Here is a 23,083-nt window from a genome sequence, read left to right as displayed (position 1 = left end):
TAAACAGATGTGAATATACATGTTATCAAAAGTTTGTACAGTATGTTTGCACATATTTGACATATTGCAGTTGAAAATGTGAAAAAAATGACCATTTTTTCAAAATTTCCCTAGTAGTAGTAGTAAGTAGTAGTAGTAAACAATCCAATCTCTACATCAGCCATGATAGGCAAATCCAGAAAGGTAATAATAAGTTTCTGTGTTTCTGCAGAAAATCTTAAATTCAAATTGTTGTCATTCAAATAACTGATGAAATCTTGTATGTCTGACACATCAACACCCCAAATCATGATAAAGTCATCGATATAGCAGCCATGCTAGATGAGTGTCCCATTTAGCACCTATGTAATGGTAATATTAGATTTCACTACCTAAAAAAGGCACAAACTTTGGGACAGAGACTGCCAGCTTGTCTCTAAAAATCAACACAACATAAAATATGTGAAGTGGGCAATCACATTGAGAATCAACTAATTTGATCTTATATGAATTGTAATGTGCTCTTTGTCATGTATTAACTATTGGCATCCCTATTTAATGTAGTTTCCCAGTGTCGTGCAAACATGAAATTTTGCAAAACCATTCTTTAGATCCTAAATAGGAAAAGTAAATGGGTCCAAACTTGATTATTCAATGCTAAGTGCAAAAGTATTGGGACCCCTGTGTAATGTAACTTCCCGGTGTCTTACAAACATGAAATTTGGCATGATCATTCTTTAGGTCCTAAGTAAGAAATGTAAAGGGGTCACAATTTGAAAATTCACTGCTAAGAACAAAAGTATTAGCACCCCAGTGTACTGTACCGAATTACATTTTCTAACTTCCTGATGTCGTACAAACATTAAATTTGGCAATAGCATTCTTTAGGTGCTAAATAGGAAAAGTAAAGAGGTCATAACTTGATTTTTCAATGATAAGTGCAAAAGTATTAGTTTGATCGAGGAGTTATTTCATTATAAAATACAAGTGTTTTCTGATTTGTTTTTCACAAATGTATTTTTTTTATTTTATATAAAGGAAACGTTGCATGGTCACCTCCACGTGGGGGTTCCTGGGGAACACGAAGAACTATGCAAAATGGTGAATATAGTGTAGTCCTCGGGTCCTTTGAAGTAGAAAACTTTCAATAAAAAATATTGTTAACAAAAAAAAAAAAAAATCCAAGCAAACAACACATAAACATCTGAACCAAGTAACTTGGGAAAAGCAGGATATATCAGCCAGTAAAATCTTTAATAAATGAACACCGTTGTTCAAAACGTGTAAGTGGTGCCATTTGTGAAGATGTTTTTACTCTGTTGTTGAAGTACAGTCCCTTGTATCTGGGAATCCTTCAGAATACTTCTTTCTTATGTGTTAGCCACAGGTGTTCCCCTACTGCTTTGCACCTGATGGGGGTCTGCTGACGTGGTAGGCTCACTCTCATTGGCTGATTTATCTTGCAGATAGAATAGAGCCAATAAGAAAAGTACAAGTGAGATGAATAATTTACAACCCAGGTAAGAGGCAAAGCTGACTACCGCTGTATTTAGATCCGTCCGGACCTGATCTGTAAAATACAAAAAAATCAGGAGACAGTCAGTAAGGTGATGGCAGAAGACAGAAGGTAGATAAATAGACGATGCAACAGTTTCTCTGAATGTCCCATAGATTTATTTCACAATCCATGTCCATGATGCAGAATCAGCCAAAATCCCATGTGTCAAATGGACGTTCAATTCCAAACATTTCTGTAAGTTTGTTTTCCCATGTCGATTTACGAAGAAAAATCCTAGATGGATCGAATTCACACAGAAAACTAACCCATTAATTTGGAGAGGTTAACTGCACAAGTGATCAGATCGCTACATGTCCTATTTTTGTGCAATTCCTCTTTAAGAATCACGCATTGTTTTCTATGGGAGCCTTAAAAAAATGCATCACAATCACATGGAATGCGATTAGCATGTGATTTCCATGCAAGTGTGATGCTTTTTAAATACAGTTTACTATGGAGACCACATGAAAAAAGTACCAGTGTTTTTCTCTATTTTCACTGTAAAGCAGAGAAAAACACAAAATTAAAAAACACATTTTTACTCAGGGGAAAATTGCATGGGAAATGATCAGTTTTTTACTTACCAAAATGGCCCTTGCCGGCGTGAATACAGACTTGGGCCATAGATAAGTGAATATTGGGTCCGTGTTTTGTGGTCCGTAATACAGAGCTAATGTGAATCTATGTATCTAGTCACAGGGACGTATATTTTTCACTGTTGCTTTTAGAAAAACACACTTTGACCTATTTTTGTGCTTTTTGTCTCCATATTTTTATTCTTTTCTATTTGGCAAATACAGATCAGTATTTGCCCAATAAAATATATGGAGGCAAAAACTGATGATCCGCGGCTGTAATGTCATCTGTAACACGTCCGGAATACAGAACCAGTAGCTGCAGGGGAAACGCAAGCAAAATGGAACTGAAAATCCTGAGGAAGAAGCATGTTTCTTTGGAAACGCGTTAGTTTGGGCTCTAGCGGCTTCTGTGGCAGCTGTATGACATCACCAGCCTCTATATCGCGGACACACGAGTTAGACGCTGCCAGCGGGGCGCCTCAAACAATATTGTTTCTGCTGACTTCAGGGAGCCTTTCTGTCTATCCTTAGAATGAGAGAGTTTTACCTGGCACTGAGCACCGTCGCGAGTATGATTTGCGTGACCCACGTGGTTTTCACTTCCCCACTGGTGAGATAACATATATTCATACTATTGCTTCAAATCTCACCTCCCCTCTTTAGCTCTGTTATAATTGCTTTAATTATTATTTTACCAGTTCTGGGCATGTTTATGATTTTACGCTACTGTGGCGCCGTTATAACGGATGTCTGTGCATATTGAATGTGGCATTTATTATATTCGCCTAGATTCTGGACTAGCAATGTTGGGGCTCCTGCGCACTTGCGTTTTTCTTGCACGTTTTTTCACGCAATGTCACTGCGTTTTTTTTAACGCGATTGACAATGGGACTTTCTAATGTTAAAAACACATCGCACAAAAATTGTGCAGCACATACTTGTGATGCGTTTTTAACATTAGAAAGTCCCATTGACAATCGTGTGAAAAAAAAAGTGCAAGAATAACGCCAGTGGGTATTCACACTTACTGCTGATTAATGCTCCCCCATGCAGCTCCATTCATTCTCCTCCTTTCTTCCGGAGGCACTGTTGTCACGTAATATGTGACATGACACGTGGCTGGCGCTGGGCTGGATACACTAGCACTGAGCACATATCAGAGCACATATTAAGTGACCACTCTGACCCCTAAAGAAAGGAGGAGAATGAAGAGCTGTCCAGAGCTGCCCAGGGCAGCGCTCTGCAAGAAGAATATACCACAGTTTTTTTTGTTTTTCATTTAACTAGCAAGAAAAGCAGAAAGGTGACATTATTACAAAGGAGACTGAAAAGGCGGCATCATTAATAATTATGTTGGCAGAAAAGGGCAGCATTATTAACTTCGGGGACAGAAAAAGCAGCATCATTAGTACTGGGGGAAGCAAAGGTGGCATTATTAACTTCGGAGACAGAAGTGCTGGCCCTATCTATTGTGGGGTCAGAAAAAAAATGGCACTGTTTATTACAGGAGCAGCAAAGGCAGTATTTTAAATTATGGGGGCAAAATGTGGACATTTTAACCCTTTATTGACGTGGCCTACTTTGGCGCTGAGGCCACAATGATTTTTTAGGATTTTCATCTCCACTTTTCAAAAACCATAACTTTAATTTTCCGTCGACATGGCCATATAAGGGCTTGTTTTTTGCATGGCAAACTAGTTTTTTATTGGTACCATTTTTGGGTGCATATAATGTATTGTAAAACTTATTTATTTTAGAGCAGGGAGAGAAAACACATTTATTCTGCCATTATTTAATTTTTTTTACAGCGGCAATCATGCAGTATAAATGACACAATACATTTTTTAGGCATTTCGACTTTTGCACAATAAAACCTCTCCTTTTTTTGAAATGATCATTATTTTTAAGTTTTCTATGGACAGAGCTCTGTGATGGCTTGTTTTTAGCATCACAAGTTGTAGACTTTATTTGCACCATTATGGGGTACATATGGCTTTTTAATCACTTTTATCACAGAGAGAAAGCAGCTATGATCGCTATGATAAAGCATTGCAGGATTTCTATCCTGCAATGCCTTATTGCTTGCAATAGCCATTATAGGCAATGGCAAAGCAGGACACCTGTATCTGGCGTCCTGTTGCCATAGCAACCCGTTGGCCCTCCACAATTACATAGTAGGGGGCCGTTGACATCACAGAGGGAGCGCACTCCCTCTGTGAACCCTTTATATGCTGCAATCTGCATAGATCACATCAGTAACATTAATTGGGATAGCGTCCTCAAAAATATCAGTACAGACAACAAATGGGAAAAGTTTAAAAAGATCCTAATCACCTCATGTGAGCAGTTCATTCCCTTTAAAAATAAAAGTAAAAGGAAACCAATGTGGCTCTACAAAACGGTAAGGGGGGAAATAAACGTAAAAAAGACCGCGTTTAAACTACTAAAACAAGAAGGCAGCGAAGAAGCGCTAAAATCGTACAGGGAAAAAAACAAATATACAAAGATAGGAGGAGGCAGAAAGACTGATCGCCAAAGAGAGCAAAAACAACCCGAAACTATTCTTCAACTATATTAACAGCAAAAGGATTTTAAAGCCTTTTAACAAAATCATTGAAGATGATGGAGGGAAGACAAACCTATTAAATAGTTTATTTTTAAGCGTATTCACGAATGAAAAGGAAATGTCACAGGAGATGCAGGGGAATAAAATGAACCCCTCACAAAATATCTCATAGCTAACGCAGGAGGAGGTGCAGAACCGGTTAAAGAAGATTAAAATTGATAAATCGCCAGGCCCAGATGGAATACACCCAAGGGTTCTAAGGGAACTGAGTGAAGTGATAGCTAGGCCTCTATATCTAATATTTGTGGATACTATCAAGACCGGGGTTGTACCACTGGATTGGCGCATTGTCAGGTTTCTGAGAGACGCCATCTAAGAATATCTCAAGGAGAACAACGGAATAACTGCTCACCAGCATGGGTTCATGAGGGGTCGATCATGTCACACCAATCTGATCAGCTTCTACGATGAAGTAAGCTCTAGGTTGGACCTGGGAGAGTCTGTTGATCTCGTATATCTGGACTTCTCTAAAGCATTTGGCACCGTGCCCCATAATAGGCTGATATATAAAATGAGACAGCTCGGATTGGGAGAAAACGTGTGTATCTGGGTAAAGAATTCGCTCAGAGATAGAAAGCAGAGGGTGATAATAAATGGTTCATACTCTGATTGGGCCACTATCGCTAGTGGGGTGCCACAGGGTTCAGTATTGGGCCCCTTTCTGTACAACATATTTATCAACGACCTGATAAAAGGGCTGCACAGTAAAATATCAATATTTGCAGATGACACAAAATTATATAAGACAATTAATACAATGGAGAACAATGTGCAGCTACAAATGGACCTGGATAAGCTGGGGGCTTGGGCAGAAAAATGGCAAATGAAGTTCAATATTGATAAATGTAAGGTTATGCATATGGGCAGGAGAAAAGGATGTCACCAATATACACTAAATGGGGTACTGCTAGAGAAAAGTGAGATGGAAAAAGACCTGGGAGTACTGGTGGAATGTAGATTAAACTGGAGCAATCAATGCCAGTCAGCTGCTGCAAAAGCTAATAGAGTCTTGGAGTGCATTAAAAGAGGTATAGGGGCGAGGGATGAGAACATTATCCTTCCATTATATAAGGCACTTGTCAGGCCTCACATGGAATACTGCGTACAGTTCTGGTCACCGGTGCTCAGGAAAGATGTTACAGTGCTGGAGGGGGTTCAAAGAAGGGCAACTAAACTAATACATGGAATGACGGGACTGGAATACCCAGAGAGGCATCAAAACTGGGATTATTTATCCTAGAAAAAAGACAGCTAAGGGGCGATCAAATAACTATGAATTAATCCAAGGATCTCCATCACGATCTGTTTATACCCAGGACTGCGACGGTAACAAGAGGGCATCCTCTACGTCTAGAAGAAAGCAGGTTTCATCACCAACACAGAAGGGAGTACTTTACTGTAAGAGCGGTGAGACTGTGGAACTCTCTGCCTGAGGATGTGGTGATGGCAAAATCCATAGAGGAGTTTAAAAAGGGGATTTGATGTCTTTCTAGAGGGGAAGGATACTACAGGATATAAAATTTAGGTAACCAGCAGGTTGTTGATCCGTGTATACAGACAGGTAGGAACTATTAGAGGTTGATCCAGGGATTAGTCTGATTGCCATCAGGGTGTTGGGAAGGAATTCTTTCCCCCAAAAGAGCTAATTGGCTTCCGCCTCTTGGGGTTTTTTGCCTTCCACAGGATCAACAAGAAGGATAAACAGGCTGACCTACATGGACATTGTCTTCATTCAGCCTTACATGCTATGTTACTATGTAGGGGGTTAACAGTGCGGGCACTGTCCTTATGTACCCCTGCTGTTGCAGCCAGAGGTCGCCTATTGGTAACACCCTGTGGCGTTAAGGAGTTAAATATGAAGTAGAAGAGGCAGCATTATTCTGATGGGGGACTAAAAGCAGTACTTACTGCATGCAGCATAATTGCTATCTGGGACACTATGGATTATATAGAGATGTAGAAAATGTAGGGAGGGTGATGGAAAAGCAAGGAGCCAAATATCTATGCTTGTCAAATTCTGCAGAGACAAGTTGAGAGATCAACAATAGAGATTATGTTACCTGTGATCACTGAAGGTAACTGCACTGTAATCAATGTCAATATGTAGAACTGGTAGCTGACTATTATTTAGAAATTTATTATTACTTTCTAGCTGATATACCTGGCTTCGCTGGAGTTAATTTGATACCGGTGTTTACATGTTGTTTGCACAGAAAAGTTTATCAAGTCGTGGTTACTTTAGAGAAACCGAGGAACAAAATATGTATTCACATAGAGGAATGTTAGATTCTTCTCAGGCTGCATGTACCGATGTCCCTGTGCAGAATGTGCCACCACCACCCCCCCCCCCACACACACACACACTTTCCTCACTTAGGACTTAAAGAATGCTCACGCCAAATTGCACGCTTGTGCGACATCGGGAAGTTACATTACATGAGGGTGCACTTACTTTTGCAATTAGCATTGAATAATTGAGTTGTGAGTCGACCCCTTTACTTTTCCTATTTAGGACCTAAAGAATGCTCTTGCCAAATTTTATGTTTGTATGACACTGGGAAGTAAGAGAATTAGATTAGGTACATTACATAGGGGTGCCAATACTTTTGCACTTAGCATTGAATAATTAGGTTGTGACCCCTTTACTTTTCCTATTTAGGACCTAAGGAATGCTTGTGCCAAATTTTATGTTCGTACAACACTGAGAAGTAAGAGAATTAGATTTGGTACATTACACAGGGGTGCCAATACTTTTGGTCGAGCCAAATTTCATGATTGTATGACACCGGGAAGTTACATTAGATAGGATTGCCAATACTTTTGCACTTAGCATTGAATGATCAAGTTGTGACCCCTATACTTTTCTTATTTAGAACCTAAAGAATGGTCATGCCACATTTCATGTTTCTACAACATTGGGAAGTTAGGGAATTAGATTAGGTACATTACACAGGGGGGCCAAGACTTTTGCAATTAGCATTGAATAGTTGAGTTGTGACCTCTTAACCTTTCCTATTTAGGACCTAAAGAATGTTTCTGCCAAATTTAATGTTTGTACGGCAGCGGGAAGTTAGAGAATTAGTGGTGAGTCAGTCAGGGAGGGCTTTCACCTATATATATATAGTTAAAGTAATTTCGTATTCCATTATAATATGTATTGTGCTTTATAAAAGTGGCATTTCCTGTTTATGTTTTACCTGTCACAATTAGTTGTGTTCCTTCTCCAAACTGAATTTGTTTTTCCTTTTTATTAGTTCCAATACACAGTCTGAGCATCACAAAGCAGTAATAGGTGGAGTCGTCTGACATCTGCAGCCCCCGTATGTGGAGATCTGCTGGTCCTGTTACTTCCGTTCTATCTGCATAATCAGGATGTACCATTTCTTTGTTAGGGTGGTAGACATAAGGACCGATTATGTTGCCGAGTCTCCAGTAAATGTTAGCCCCCAGGACATCACTCTCCTTATATCCGCTGTATGAGCAGTTTAGTATCACAGATGCTCCTCTCTGACCTGTGATGTTATACGGCTGTGTAACCATGAATAGTGCAGAGGAGGACGGGGGACCTAGAGAAACGCAATACATTATTACATTCCAACTTTGATTGAGCCAAATTAGGCTACAGGAGAAAACATCACACATGGCGGCTTTATAGAATAAAATTTTTCTCCTTAACTCTTTCTCAATGGAAGGGAAAGTATTTAAATGCCCTGATCGGCATTTCCGAGGTGCTGTTTGGTTACCAAAGATAGCGGAAATACATTTTTTTTTCCATTTCACTTAATGTAGAGGTTTTGCAGTATATTATATAGCACATTAAATAGTACAATTCAAAACCACAACTCGTCCCACAAAAACAAGATTTATCATTTTTTGAAAGTGGGGAGGGTAAAACAAAAATGTAAAAAAAATTTGGGCTATATCATTAAGGGGTTAGGGGTTTATAATTATCTCCAAATTAATTCATATCAAAACTAGTTATTGACAATTAGTCAGACATTATACATTAAATGGGTAGGTGACTAATACCTACATACAGAAAAGGGATCTTTCACATGAGTTGGAATTGGCAGCCAAATTCCACTAAAAACCAAATGTTGAATGTGTGGATTTTGATTCAGATTTCAAAATGGCTTAATTCTGCCTGGAATTCCAAAACAAAATCTGCATGTAGACTTGAGGAATTTGGTGCAGGGTTCCACTCAGTTAAATTCCGTTGCACATTACAAAACAATTCCATCATCTGTGTCCCTTAGGGCTCTTTCCCACGATGGCGCATATTGGCCGCCCCATAGCCATCAATAGGAGAAGGCAGGGCAGACTGCTGCTTAGCTTTGCTCCTGTCCCGCCCCCTCCCATTGCAAAGAACGAGCGGGAAGGAGACGAGAGGTGAGCCTATGATGGGGAGAGACGGGGAATGGGCAACGACATGGTGAGCTCGGCGCATATGCGCCAACCTCACCAGGCCGTATGAACGGGCGCACAAACGTTTAATTTGTGTGCCCGTTCACCAGTTTTTTCTCTCCCAACGTAGTGTATATCGGCCAGCCATGAAAATGGCGACCGATATGCGCTCGTGGGAATAAAGGGAAAAGGCCCCTGGCATCCATTTATTTTTTACACTGCATAATCTGATTCACATGGTGAATAATTGTCAGATGGGATCAGGTAGGAGATCTCCACCAGTATTTATGGAAAATAATCTGAAGTAATTTAAAGTCAATATTTCTAAGACCGTTTCTCTCTTAGGACATAGGCAAGTGGGGTAAAAAGAACAGATATTTCAAGAACTCTTCTAAATAGTTGGCTAATATCATGGCTCCTGTGGTGCAGAGTGTTAAGGCAGTAGAATGCAGTCCTAAGCAATCCCTGCATGGTTCAGGTAGCCGGCTCAAGGTTGACACAGCCTTCAATCCTTCCATGGTTGGTAAAATGACCTTGCTGGGGGGTAATAAACAAATTACCTAAAAGCGCTGCAGAATACGTTGATGCTATACAAGTAACAAGTCCTTCCTCCCTTCCCTGTCTCTCAGAGGGTGTATGGAGACCCAGAAATTTATGCACGCTATTATGTTCTAATATGTTCCAGAATGGTATTTAATAGAGATGAGCGAACACCAAAATGTTCGGGTGTTCGTTATTCGTAACGAACTTCCCGTGATGCTCGAGGGTTCGTTTCGAACAACGAACCCCATTGAAGTCAATGGGCGACCAGAACATTTTTGTATTTTGCCGATGCTCGCTAAGGTTTTCATGTGTGAAAATCTGGGCAATTCAGGAAAGTGATGGGAATGACACAGTGACGGATAGGGCAGGCGAGGGGCTACATGTTGGGCTGCATCCTAAGTTCACAGGTCCCACTATTAAGCCACAATAGCGGCAAGAGTGGGCCCCCCCCCCCTCCCAACAACTTTTACTTCTGAAAAGCGCTCATTAGCATGGCATACCTTTGCTAAGCACCACACTACCTCCAACAAAGCACAATCACTGCCTGCATGACACTCCACTGCCACTTCTCCTGAGTTACATGCTGCCCAACCGCACCCCCTCCCCCCCACAGCGCACACCAAAGTGTCCCTGCGCAGCCTTCAGCTGCCCTCATGCCACACCACGCTCATGTCTATTTAGAATTGCGTCTGCCATGACGAGGGACCGCAGGCATACACTGCAGAGGTTGGCACGGCTAGGCAGCGACCCTCTTTAAAAGTGGCGGAGCGATAGCCCACAATGCTGTACAGAAGCAATGAGAAATAGAATCCTGTGCCACCGCCATCTGGAGCTGCACACGTGGGCATAGCAATGGGGAACCTATGTGCCACACACTATTCATTCTGTCAAGGTGTCTGCATGCCCCAGTCAGACCGGGCTTTTTAATTCATAGACACAGGCAGGTACAACTCCCTATTGTGAAGTCCCTGTCGACCCACAGCATGGGTGGCTCCCTGGAACCCACCGGCGGTACACAAAAATATCCCATTGCATTGCCCAACACAGCTGAGGTAGTAATGTCGTGCGTAATACAGGTGGGCTTCGGCCCACACTGCATGCCCCAGTCAGACTGGGATTCTTTACAAGTGGACACATGTAGGTTTAACTCCCTGTGGACCCACTGCCTGGGTGGGTGCCAGGAAGCCACCGGCGGTACATAGAAATATCCCATTGCATTGCCCAACACAGCTGAGGTAGTAATGTCGTGCGTAATACAGGTGTGCTTCGGCCCACACTGCATGCCCCAGTCAGACTGGGATTCTTTACAAGTGGACACATGTAGGTTTAACTCCCTGTGGACCCACTGCCTGGGTGGGTGCCAGGAAGCCACCGGCGGTACATAGAAATATCCCATTGCATTGCCCAACACAGCTGAGGTAGTAATGTCGTGCGTAATACAGGTGGGCTTCGGCCCACACTGCATGCCCCGGTCAGACGGGTTCTTTAGAAGTGTACAGATGTATTAAAAACTCAGTGTGCACCTACAGCATGGGTGGCTCCCTGGAACCCACCGGCGGTACACAAAAATATCCCATTGCATTGCCCAACACAGCTGAGGTAACGTCAGCTGTAATGCAGGTGGGCTAAAAATTAATTTGATTACACTGTAGGCGAGGGCCCACACAAATTGCTGTATCAACAGTACTAATGTACATCCCAAAAATTGGCCATGGCCAGCCAAGAGGGCAGGTGAAACCCATTAATCGCTTTGGTTAATGTGGCTTAAGTGGTAACTAGGCCTGGAGGCAGCCCAGTGTAACGAAAAATTGGTTCAAGTTAAAGTTCCAATGCTTTTAAGCGCATTGAAACTTATAAAAATTGTTCTGAAAAATTATTTGAGTGAGCCTTGTGGCCCTAAGAAAAATTGCCCGTTCAGCGTGATTACGTGAGGTTTCAGGAGGTGGAGCAGGAGGAGGAGGAGGAGGAATATTAGACACAGATTGATGAAGCAGAAATGTCCCCGTTTTGGATGGTGAGAGAGAACGTAGCTTCCATCCGCGGGTGCAGCCTACGTATTGCTTACGTATCGCTGCTGTCCGCTGGTGGAGAACAGAAGTCTGGGGAAATCCAGCCTTTGTTCATCTTGATGAGTGTTAGCCTGTCGGCACTGTCGGTTGACAAGCGGCTACGCTTATCTGTGATGATTCCCCCAGCCGCACTAAACACCCTCTCCGACAACACGCTAGCCGCAGGACAAGCAAGCACCTCAAGGGCATACAGGGCTAGTTCAGGCCACGTGTCCAGCTTCGACACCCAGTAGTTGTAGGGGGCAGAGGCGTCACCAAGGATGGTCGTGCGATCCGCTACGTACTCCCTCACCATCCTTTTGCAGTGCTCCCGCCGACTCAGCCGTGACTGGGGAGCGGTGACACAGTCTTGGTGGGGAGCCATAAAGCTGGCCAGGCCCTTAAAGACTGTTGCACTGCCTGGGATGTACATGCTGCTCGATCTACGCACATCCCCTGCAACATGGCCCTCGGAACTGCGCCTTCTGCCACTAGCGCTGTCGGCTGGGAATTTTACCATCAGCTTGTCCGCAAGGGTCCTGTGGTATAGCAACACTCTCGAACCCCTTTCCTCTTCGGGAATCAGAGTGGGCAGGTTCTCCTTATACCGTGGATCGAGCAGTGTGTACACCCAGTAATCCGTCGTGGCCAGAATGCGTGCAACGCGAGGGTCACGAGAAAGGCATCCTAACATGAAGTCAGCCATGTGTGCCAGGGTACCTGTACGCAACACATGGCTGTCTTCACTAGGAAGATCACTTTCAGGATCCTCCTCCTCCTCCTCCTCCTCCTCAGGCCATACACGCTGAAAGGATGACAGGCAATCAGCCGGTGTACCGTCAGCAGCGGGCCAAGCTGTCTCTTCCCCCTCCTCCTCATCCTCCTCATGCTCCTCCTCCTCCTCCTGTACGCGCTGAGAAATAGACAGGAGGGTGCCCTGACTATCCAGCGGCATACTGTCTTCCCCCGCCCCCGTTTCCGAGCGCAAAGCAGCTGCCTTTATGGTTTGCAGGGAATTTCTCAAGATGCATAGCAGAGGAATGGTGACGCTAATGATTGTAGCATCGCCGCTCACCACCTGGGTAGACTCCTCAAAATTACCAAGGACATGGCAGATGTCTGCCAACCAGGCCCACTCTTCTGAAAGGAATTGAGGAGGCTGACTCCCACTGCGCCGCCCATGTTGGAGTTGGTATTCGACTATAGCTCTCCGTTGTTCATAGAGCCTGGCCAACATGTGGAGCGTAGAGTTCCACCGTGTGGGCACGTCGCACAGCAGTCGGTGCACTGGCAGCTTAAAGTGATGTTGCAGGGTGCGCAGGGTGGCAGCGTCCGTGTGGGACTTGCGGAAATGTGCGCAGAGCCGGCGCGCCTTTACGAGCAGGTCTGACAAGCGTGGGTAGCTTTTCAGAAACCGCTGAACCACCAAATTAAAGACGTGGGCCAGGCATGGCACGTGCGTGAGGCTGCCAAGCTGCAGAGCCGCCACCAGGTTACGGCCGTTGTCACACACGACCATGCCCGGTTGGAGGCTCAGCGGCGCAAGCCAGCGGTCGGTCTGCTGTGTCAGACCCTGCAGCAGTTCGTGGGCCGTGTGCCTCTTATCGCCTAAGCTGAGTAGTTTCAGCACGGCCTGCTGACGCTTGCCCACCGCTGTGCTGCCACACCGCGCGACACCGACTGCTGGCGACATGCTGCTGCTAACACATCTTGATTGTGAGACAGAGGAGGAGGAGGAGGAGGAGGGTGCTTTAGTGGAGGAAGCATACACCTCCGCAGATACCAGCACCGAGCTGGGGCCCGCAATTCTGGGGGTGGGTAGGACGTGAGCGGTCCCAGGCTCTGACTCTGTCCCAGCCTCCACTAAATTCACCCAATGTGCCGTCAGGGAGATGTAGTGGCCCTGCCCGCCTGTGCTTGTCCACGTGTCCGTAGTTAAGTGGACCGTGGCAGTAACCGCGTTGGTGAGGGCGCGCACAATGTTGCGGGAGACGTGGTCGTGCAGGGCTGGGACGGCACATCGGGAAAAGTAGTGGCGACTGGGAACTGAGTAGCGCGGGGCCGCCGCCTCCATGATACTTTTGAAGGACTCCGTTTCCACAACCCTATACGGCAGCATCTCAAGGCTGATGAATTTTGCGATGCGGACGGTTAACGTTTGAGCGTGCGGGTGCGTGGCGGCGTACTTGCGCTTGCGCTCGAACACTTGCGCAAGCGACGGCTGAACGGTGCGCTGAACTACACTGCTGGATGGGGCCGAGGACAGCGGAGATGAGGGTGTGGGTGCAGGCCATGAGGCGGTAGTGCCTGTGTCCTGAGAGGGGGGTTGCATCTCAGTGGCAGGTTGGGGCACAGGGGGAGAGGCAGGGGTGCAAACCGGAGACGGTGAACGGCCTTTGTCCCACCTTGCGGGGTGCTTGGCCATCATATGTCTGCGCATGGTGGTGGTGGTGAGGCTGTTGGTGTTGGCTCCCCGGCTGAGCTTTGCGCGACAAAGGTTGCACACCACTGTTCGTCGGTCGTCAGGCGTCTCTGTGAAAAACTGCCAGACCTTAGAGCACCTCGGCCTACGCAGGGTGGCATGGCGCGAGGGGGCGCTTTGGGAAACACTTGGTGGATTATTCGGTCTGGCCCTGCCTCTACCCCTGGCCACCGCACTGCCTCTTGCAACCTGCCCTGCTGATGCCCTTGACTCCCCCTCTGAAGACCTGTCCTCCTGAGTAAGCGTTGCACACCAGGTGGGGTCAGTCACCTCATCGTCCTGCTGCTCTTCCTCCGAATCCTCTGTGCGCTGCTCCCTGGGACTTACTGCCCTTACTACTACCTCACTGCAAGACAACTGTGTCTGATCGTCATCGTCCTCCTCACCCACAGAAAGTTGTTGAGACAGTTGGCGGAAGTCCCCAGCCTCTTCCCCCGGACCCCGGGAACTTTCGAATGGTTGGGCATCAGTGACGATAAACTCCTCTGGTGGGAGAGGAACCGCTGCTGCCCAATCTAAGCAGGGGCCCGAGAACAGTTCCTGGGAGTGTTCCCGCTCCTGAGCAGGTGTCATTGTAGTGGACTGAGGAGGCTGGGAGGAAGGAGGAGCAGCAGACAGAGGATTCGGATTGGCAGCAGTGGACGGCGCAGAACTGCGGGTAGACGATAGGTTGCTCGAAGCACTTTCTGCCATCCAGGACAGGACCTGCTCACACTGCTCATTTTCTAATAACCGTCTCCCGCGTGGACCCATTAATTGGGCGATGAATGTGGGGACGCCAGAAACGTGCCTCTCTCCTAATCGCGCAGCAGACAGCTGCGACACACCTGGATCAGGAGCTTGGCCTGTGCCCACACCCTCACTTGGCCCTCCGCGTCCTCGGCCACGTCCACGTCCACGTCCTCTAGGCTTACCCCTACCCCTCAGCATGCTGTATTACCAGTGATTAGATTTCCCAGGCAGGAAATAAATTGGCGCAAGACTGCAGGCCAAATATAATTTTTGCCCTTTTTGGAAAACGAAAGGCCCCACTGCCTCTAGTGAATGAATTATCTAAGTTTAATAACTGTGCTGTGTCCCTGCTTATGTGTCACAGAACGTGAGGGTAGCAGAGTTATTATAACTCTTGGAGAGCAGGTATTTTTTTTCCCAATTAAGGAAAGCAAATGGCGAACCCAGCAGTAAAGCGTAGCTGGGTGCGTATGATTTAGCAATGTTTTTCACGCAGCTCACACGTCTACACAGGCGTAAGGACGGACACAGGCTGGACAAATAGATTTGTTTTCAGTTTTTTCCCACCAACAGGCAGCACTGCGTATATTCAATGAACCTGCGAAGTTTAATAACTGCGCTGTGTCCCTGCTTATGTGTCACAGAACGTGAGGGTAGCAGAGTTATTATAACTCTTGGAGAGCAGGTATTTTTTTTTCCCAATTAAGGAAAGCAAATGGCGAACCCAGCAGTAAAGCGTAGCTGGCTGCGTATGATTTAGCAATGTTTTTCACGCAGCTCACACGTCTACACAGGCGTAAGGACGGACACAGGCTGGACAAATAGATTTGTTTTCAGTTTTTTCCCACCAACAGGCAGCACTGCGTATATTCTATGAATAATAACTGTGTTGTGGCCCTGCCTATACAATTCTTTCCCTGCAGTATCAATGGAGGGTGCAATGCTCTGCAGAGGCGATTTTGAGAAGCCCAAAAAAAATGCAGCACAGCCAACAGCAGCCTGGACAGTACTGCACACGGATAAATATGGCCCTAGAAAGGACCGTTGAGGTTCTTGAAGGCTACACTCACTCCTAACACTCTCCCTGCCTATGCAGCACTTCTGTCCCTAATGCCAGGTGCAACGGTCTGCAGAGGCGATTTTGAGAAAAAAAAAAAAATCCCACTGCTAACAGCAGCCAACACACAGCTATCAGTGGCCCTAATAAGGACCTTTGGGGGGTCTTGAAGCCTACACTAACTACCAATTCTTTCCCTACAGCAGCTCCGGTATAAACAGCACTGTCCCTCATCTAACTCACACCGCATCTGAGGCGAGCCGCGGGAGGGGCCGACTTTTATATTAGGCGAACACCTGATCTCGCCAGCCACTCACAGCAGGGGGGTGGTATAGGGCTTAAACGTTGCAGGGGGAAGTTGTAATGCCTTCCCTGTCTTTCAATTGGCCAGAAAAGCGCGCTAACGTCTCAGGGAAGGAAGTGAAAGTAACCAGAACACCGCATGGTGTTCGTCACGAATAACGAACATCCCGAACACCCTAATATTCGCACGAATATCAAGCTCGGACGAACGCGTTCGCTCATCTCTAGTATTTAACAAGGAGAAATGCTAAATCCTACATCTGGGCAAGAAAAATGGAAAAAGCACATACAGAATGGGAGGAATTGGGCTAAGCAGCATCAAATGTGCAAAAGACATGGGTATACTAATAGATCATAGACTGAACTTGAGTCAACAATGTGATGCAGCAGTCAAAAAGGCAAACACAATTCTGGGATGTACTAAGACAAGCATAGAGTCTAGATAACATGAGGTAATTATCCCCCTCTACTCTTCCTTAGTGAGACCTTATCTGGAATACTGTGTCCAGTTCTGGGCACCACCTTTAAAAAAGACAGGCAAACTGGAGCAAGTTCAGAGAGGAGTTACCAAGATGGTTAGTGGTCTGCAAATCATGTCCTGTGAGGAACGGTTAAAGGATCTGGGAATGTTTAGCTTGCAGAAGAGAAGGCTGAGGGGAGACTTAATAGCTGTCTACAAATATCTGAAGGGTTGTCACGGTGTAGAGGGATCAGACCTATTCTCATCTGCACAAGGAAAAACTAGAAGCAATGGGATGAAACTGAAAGAGGGAAAGACACAAATTAGATATTAGACAGTGAGGGGGATCAATGAATGGAACAGGTTGCCACAGGAGGTGGGGAGTTCTCCTTCAATGGAAGTGTTCAAACAAAGGCTGGACAAATATCTGTCTGGGATGATTTAGTGAATCCTGCACTGAGCAGGAGGTTGGACCCAATGACCTTGGAGGTCCCTTCCAACTCTACCATTCTATGAATCGATACTCTTGCATAAGACCACCAAATGTGCAAAGTACTAAATATCTAATGTAGTTTCCAAAGGTCTATACTGTTTAACCCAGTTTGGAGAAACCATAGGATAAAATCAGTGGACTTTGGGGGTATGATATACAGTTATGGGAAAAACTAGGACAAAAGGCAGAAGCAGTGTAAAGAATTAAATACACACCATGAGTTAGTAGCTTGTAGAGCCTTTAGCTGCTTTTAATTATTTTCTATATGACTTTATCAGTCTCTCACATCATTCAGGAGGATTTTTGGCCCACTTTTCTTTACAACATTGCTTCAGTTCATTGAGGTTTGTGGGGATTTATTTATGTACAAGCTATCCAATGATCCTACCGCAGCATTTCAATTGGGTTGCGGTCTGGACTTTGACTAGGCCATTGCAGCACCTTTTTTTTCCGAGCCATTCTGATGTAGGTTTGCTGGTGTGCTTGGGATCATTGTCATGTTGCTTAACACAGTTTTGACCAATCTTTAGCTTTTGGATAGTTGACCTTACATTTGTATACTTTAGTATACAGAGGAGTTCATAGTCGACTCAATGACTGCAAGGTGACCAGATACTATGGCTGTTAAACATCCCCAAATCATTCCCCCTCTACTACTGTGCTTGACAGCTGTTATGGGTGTTCCTGCTGATATGCTGTGTTTAGTTTTGCAGCCAAACACAGCATATAACTATTTATTCCCCAATTTTAGTCTCACAAAGGACATCGTTTCAGAGGTCTTGTGGTTTGTTCAGTAGCAAAATTTATTCATGCTTAAAGCCTCTCTCACACAGACGATTTTCACTGTGATTAATGCCGCATTTTGAACTGCGCGTTAATCATGGTATAACGCTCCCATTGAAATCAATGGGGCCTCCCACACATGTGTTTGATTGCGGCGCTGGATGACGCCTCCTAGCGCCGTGATTTGCAAATGCTGTCTGCTCTATATTTGTCCGTGTAGTGCACATAACAATGATTGGGTGCGCTAAACCTCACTGCCCCAAAAGCAAAAGTAAAATTGCGGCAAAACACATCAAACTTGTTCAGTGTTTTTCTAATTCTATTATCATGAACTTGAATATTAGCATGCTTACTGAGGCCTTTAGAATCGGAAATGTTGCTCTTGGGGTTTTTGCATTTTTTTTGAGTATTGTATGGTCTGACCTTGGGGTGAATTAGCTGGGATGTCCACTCTTGGAAGATTGAAAACTGTCTTGAATGTTTTCCACTTGCAAATAATCTTTCACACTATAGAATGATGGACTCCAATTTGTTTATAGATGGCCTTATAACTCTTCCCAGACTGATGGACAGCAACAGTTGCTTCTCCAACATCATTGCTGATGTCTTTCCTCCTTGGCTTTATGTTAACACACGCCTGAATGCTCCAGATAAGCAAAACTGAAACTTCTGGTTTTATACTAGTGGCCACACTTGCTGATGATCAGGGAATCAATGCCATTTGATTAGCAGCACCTGGCTGCTACTTACCTTCTTAATTCCTATGCAGTAAGGGTGTACTTAATTTTTTACACACCGTAGTTTGGCCTAGTTTTTGTTAAATTTAAAATGGCATGGTGTAATTTGTCATGAGTTGCTGTTCATCTGCTGGTGTATTTATCTAAATTTAAGACCTTTAAAAGACTAGATTATTATGTTCTGATACATAAAACCATAGAAATTAGATAAGATGTACTTAGTTTTCTCATGACTGTATAGCCTATGTAGAAGATTAAGTGAGCCTTCTACCAGTGATCTCTTATTGTGCAGTTTTGATACCAGATGTCAAGAGAAAGAGTAATGTTTAGATCACTTTTGCAATCATACCTGTGTAAGGACTGTGGATGTGGAACCACTGTGTCAACCTACTGGGTAGGTGAAGAACTGATCCAGCATGGCTGACAGCCAACCCCAACGTAGGGGGTAAAATACCAGTTTAACAGTCCCATATATGGATGGAAACTAGGGAAGGTATCTTGCCCTGAACTGATAACCAGGAGAGGGAGACCCCTGCCTACAAGCGGAGCACTCGTCCCGATAAGGACGACCCCATGGTCTTCCTCTAGGCACTGACTTACCCTGGTGGGCCAGAAAACCTTAAAGACAAAGATAGAACCACGAAGTACAAAAACAAAGGAGGAACAAGTGGACAGGGATAAACAGAGAAGCAGACAACGGGAGCAACAGACCACAGAGTACACGAAGGAAGAACACAGAACACAAGCAGAATAAAAGTTAGCAAAGTAACTGCCGAAGCAGAGGCTGGACAGGACGTGATGGGAACAAAACTCTCAATAACACTGCAGCAAGGTCTGAAAAGCCTAGGGCAGCTATATACAGTAGGATGGTGATTAGAAAAGGAGCATCAGCTGAACAGGAGGCTAAAAGCCATTAACCCTAGGAGTGCTGGGATAGTGAATATAAGCTCAGGAAAATAGAAAATGGGATGACACTCATATTTGCCAGACACAGAAGCAGAAGATTGTGTCTGAACAGTGCACCTAACAGTACCTCCCCCCTTACGCCGCTTCTTTCTCCTGCTGGTTTTCCACAGAAATTCCTGAATCCGACGTGGAGCGTTGATGTTCTCAGATGGCTCCTTTGAGCTCTTCTTTGGTCCATAGCCCTTCCAATCCACAGGGTAAAAGGTTTTTTTTCCTGACCTTCTTAAGATCAAGAATATTTTTCACCTTGAATATGTTCTCCGAACTAACCCTAGCGGCATCTGGTCTGGGATTTTTGGAAAATCTATTGAGCACAAGTGGTTTGAGGAGAAAGACATGGAAGGAGTTGGGGATATGCAGGGAGGGAGGGAGTCACAGCCTATAACAAATAGAATTAATTCTCTCCAACACTTCAAAAAGACCCAAAAATTGTGGGGCGAGCTTATAAGATGGAACTTTCAGCCTTATATGTTTAGAGGAAAGCCGCACTTCATCCCCTGGGACAAATTGGGGGGAGGACTGACGCCTGCAATCAGCAAACCTCTTCATGGAAGTGATTAACTTCTCCAGATTAACCTTGGTCCCCTGCCAAAACTTTGCAAAACTCTCTGCTGAAGAAGCTGCTGCTGGAACCCTTCGGAAGTCGTGGAGACTTTGGGTTGATGCCCATATACTATGGAGAAGGAAGAGGTTTTTGTAGAGTCACTGACATGCTGGTTATAAGAAAACTCTGCCCAGGACAGAAGACTGACCCAATCATCCTGGTAAGCATTGGTAAAATGGTGGAGATATCCGGTCAAGATCTGGTTGGTATGCTTCACCTGCCCGTTAGACTGTGGGTGATAAGCTGAAGAGAAGTCGTATGATGTATTCATCAATTTACAAAGAGATATCCAAAATGTAGACTTAAATTGCACCCCTCTATCTGCCACAATGTGCTTAGGAAAGCTATGGAGGCGGAAAATGTGATCAATGAATTTCTCTGCAAGTTGACTGGCAGATGGGAAACCATGCAGAGGCACAAAATGGACCCCATATAACAGTACAGTCACTGGATGGAGGTAAATCTGTAATAAAGTCCATGGTGATATGCTGCCATGGAACTTCAGGTATGGGTAATGGACACAAGAGCCATGCAGGTCTCAGTTTCTGTGGTTTATACTGGGTGCAGGAGGTACAGTAGGACACAAAATTGCGGATATCCATCATGGACGGCTACCAGTACCAATGGCGAATTAACTCGCTAGTCTTGCATTGCTCAGAACGACCAGCTAATTTGGAAAAGTGCCCCCAGGATCGGACACCTCTTCTCTGGTCCTTAGGCACAAATGTCTTCCCTGGCGGGATATCCTAAACCCAAACAGGAGCTACGGTCTCCAATCTGGCAGGTTCAATGATGAATTGTGGAGCCTCTTCAGTGTCATTACAGTCAAATGCTCTGGATAGTGCATCAGCCTTAATATTTTGGTCGGCAAGCCGAAAATACAATATGAAATCAAACTGTGCAAAAAACAAGGCCCACTGAGCTTGATGGGGGTTGAGCCATTGTGCAGTCTGAAGATACGTCAGATTTTTATGGTCGGTGTAAATTACGATGGGATGCGAGCCTCCCTCCAGCAGATACTACCAAAATTCCAGAGCCATTTTGATAGCCAGTAACTCACGGTCCCCTATAACGTAATTCTGCTCTGCGGTGGAAAATGACTTTTTTTTCATCAAACGCATGTCACCTTCTTGCCAGATGCCCCTTTTTGCAGTAACACTGCCCCTGCACCCGAGGAAGAGGCATTGACCTCCAGAAAGAACTGCTTTGTACCATCTGGTCATTGCAGCACGGAGGCAGACAAGAAGGCTACCTTTAGAGCTTGAAAAGCAGACTCTGCCTCCGGGGACCACTGCTTGGCATCAACTCACTTATGTGTGAGAGCAGAGATGGGAGAAGTCAAGGAGGAGAAATGTGGGATAAACTGTTGGTAGTAGCTTGCAAAGCCCAGGAATCACTGGATTGCCCGAAGGCCAGAGAGACGAGGCCAATTCAGTACTGCAGAGACTTTTTCAGGATCCATCTCCAAACCCTGTTTGGAGACAATATACCCCAAAAAGGGAAGCAACTTGCATTCAAAAATGCCCTTCTCAAATTTAGCAAACAAACAATTCTCCCTTAATCGCTGGAGCATCATGCGATTCTGCCTCCGGTGCGAGGGTATATCTGGAGAAAAAAAATCAAGATATCGTCCAAATACACAACGACACATTGCTGAACGAGATCTCTGAAAATGTCGTTAGCAAACTCCTGAAAGACATATGAAGTGTTAACCAGACCAAAGGGCATCACCGAGTATTCGTAGTGTCTGTCTCCGCTATTGAAAGCTGTCTTCCACTCATTTCCCTCGCGGATGCGGATCAAATTATAAGTACCATGCATATCAAGCTTGGTGAAAGCACCCGCAGGTGATCGAATAACTCAGAGATGAGGCTGAGGGAGAGGACCCAGACTACGTGGGGGCCTGGGAGAGGGAGCTGGGTAAGAGCTTCCCTTATGAGAGTTGGAAAAAAATGTGGGTGTTAACACATAAGCTCTCATCAGCCTGTAGTATTCAAGACTTGAATTACAGAATTCTTTCCAGGTGGTACAGAACCCCAGACCGGCTCCAGAGGATGTTCCCCCAGATCTCTTCCACTAGTTGGAGGTGTAACAACTGTAGAGGCACAATGACTCACATCTGGTGGGGATGTTCCCAAGTGTTGTCAAGGTGAGCCTCCTTAGATTTTTTCTTATAGCAACCAGGAGAATTATTCCAAGGCTGTGGCTCTCTTCAACTGCCCCTACCCGGATGATATGGGTAGAGGAACTAAATATGCTCCTGCACTTTGATGGGCTGGGAGCAGAGGAATCAGATGCCTGGGAGAAGAATTACTGTACATGGAGGGTATGGTTGGATTTCAGGTCATTGGATGGACTAGGGAGGTGGATAGAGTCAGTCACCCTATGAAGAGATGGGACCCCCCTTGGAGAATAGACCCTACATCCTATCTACGCATCCCCCTCCCTCCTTACTCCCCTTTGCTGAACCTAGGTTATTCCACAGTTAACATAAGTCTCCAAGCCTGAAATAATAGAGGAAATGTCTAAGAACACCCCTACAATTTAGAAATCCCAGAAAGTTAGCCTAGAGATAATGTCTGACCACTGTCTTTCGGGTAGCATAACATATTTTCTGATAGAGGATTTGCTTGAGCTGTGCCCCCCACCCCCCTCCTATCCCCTGCCATCATCATCACCCCAGGTGGAATATTACACCAAACCACTCCTTTTCCCCACCTAACCCATTTT

At 45.1% G+C, this 23,083-nt stretch overlaps 1 long non-coding RNA gene across 1 annotated transcript in view; it reads right to left on the bottom strand.

The window, feature by feature from the left end:
- Window positions 1–983: 983 nt before the first annotated feature.
- Window positions 984–23,083, bottom strand: part of LOC136610886 (uncharacterized) — a 31,728-nt gene continuing 9,628 nt past the window's right edge. Inside the window, exons 2-3 of the long non-coding RNA XR_010790189.1 lie at window positions 7,939–8,307; window positions 984–1,549 (exon numbers count right to left, since the gene is read on the bottom strand). This is a non-coding gene — a long non-coding RNA (uncharacterized lncRNA). The remainder of the gene's footprint in view (window positions 1,550–7,938; window positions 8,308–23,083) is intronic.

Source organism: Eleutherodactylus coqui, chromosome 2, assembly GCF_035609145.1.
Source record: "Eleutherodactylus coqui strain aEleCoq1 chromosome 2, aEleCoq1.hap1, whole genome shotgun sequence".
NCBI classification, from domain to species: domain Eukaryota; kingdom Metazoa; phylum Chordata; class Amphibia; order Anura; family Eleutherodactylidae; genus Eleutherodactylus; species Eleutherodactylus coqui.
This window is presented reverse-complemented; position numbering and strand designations above follow the sequence as displayed.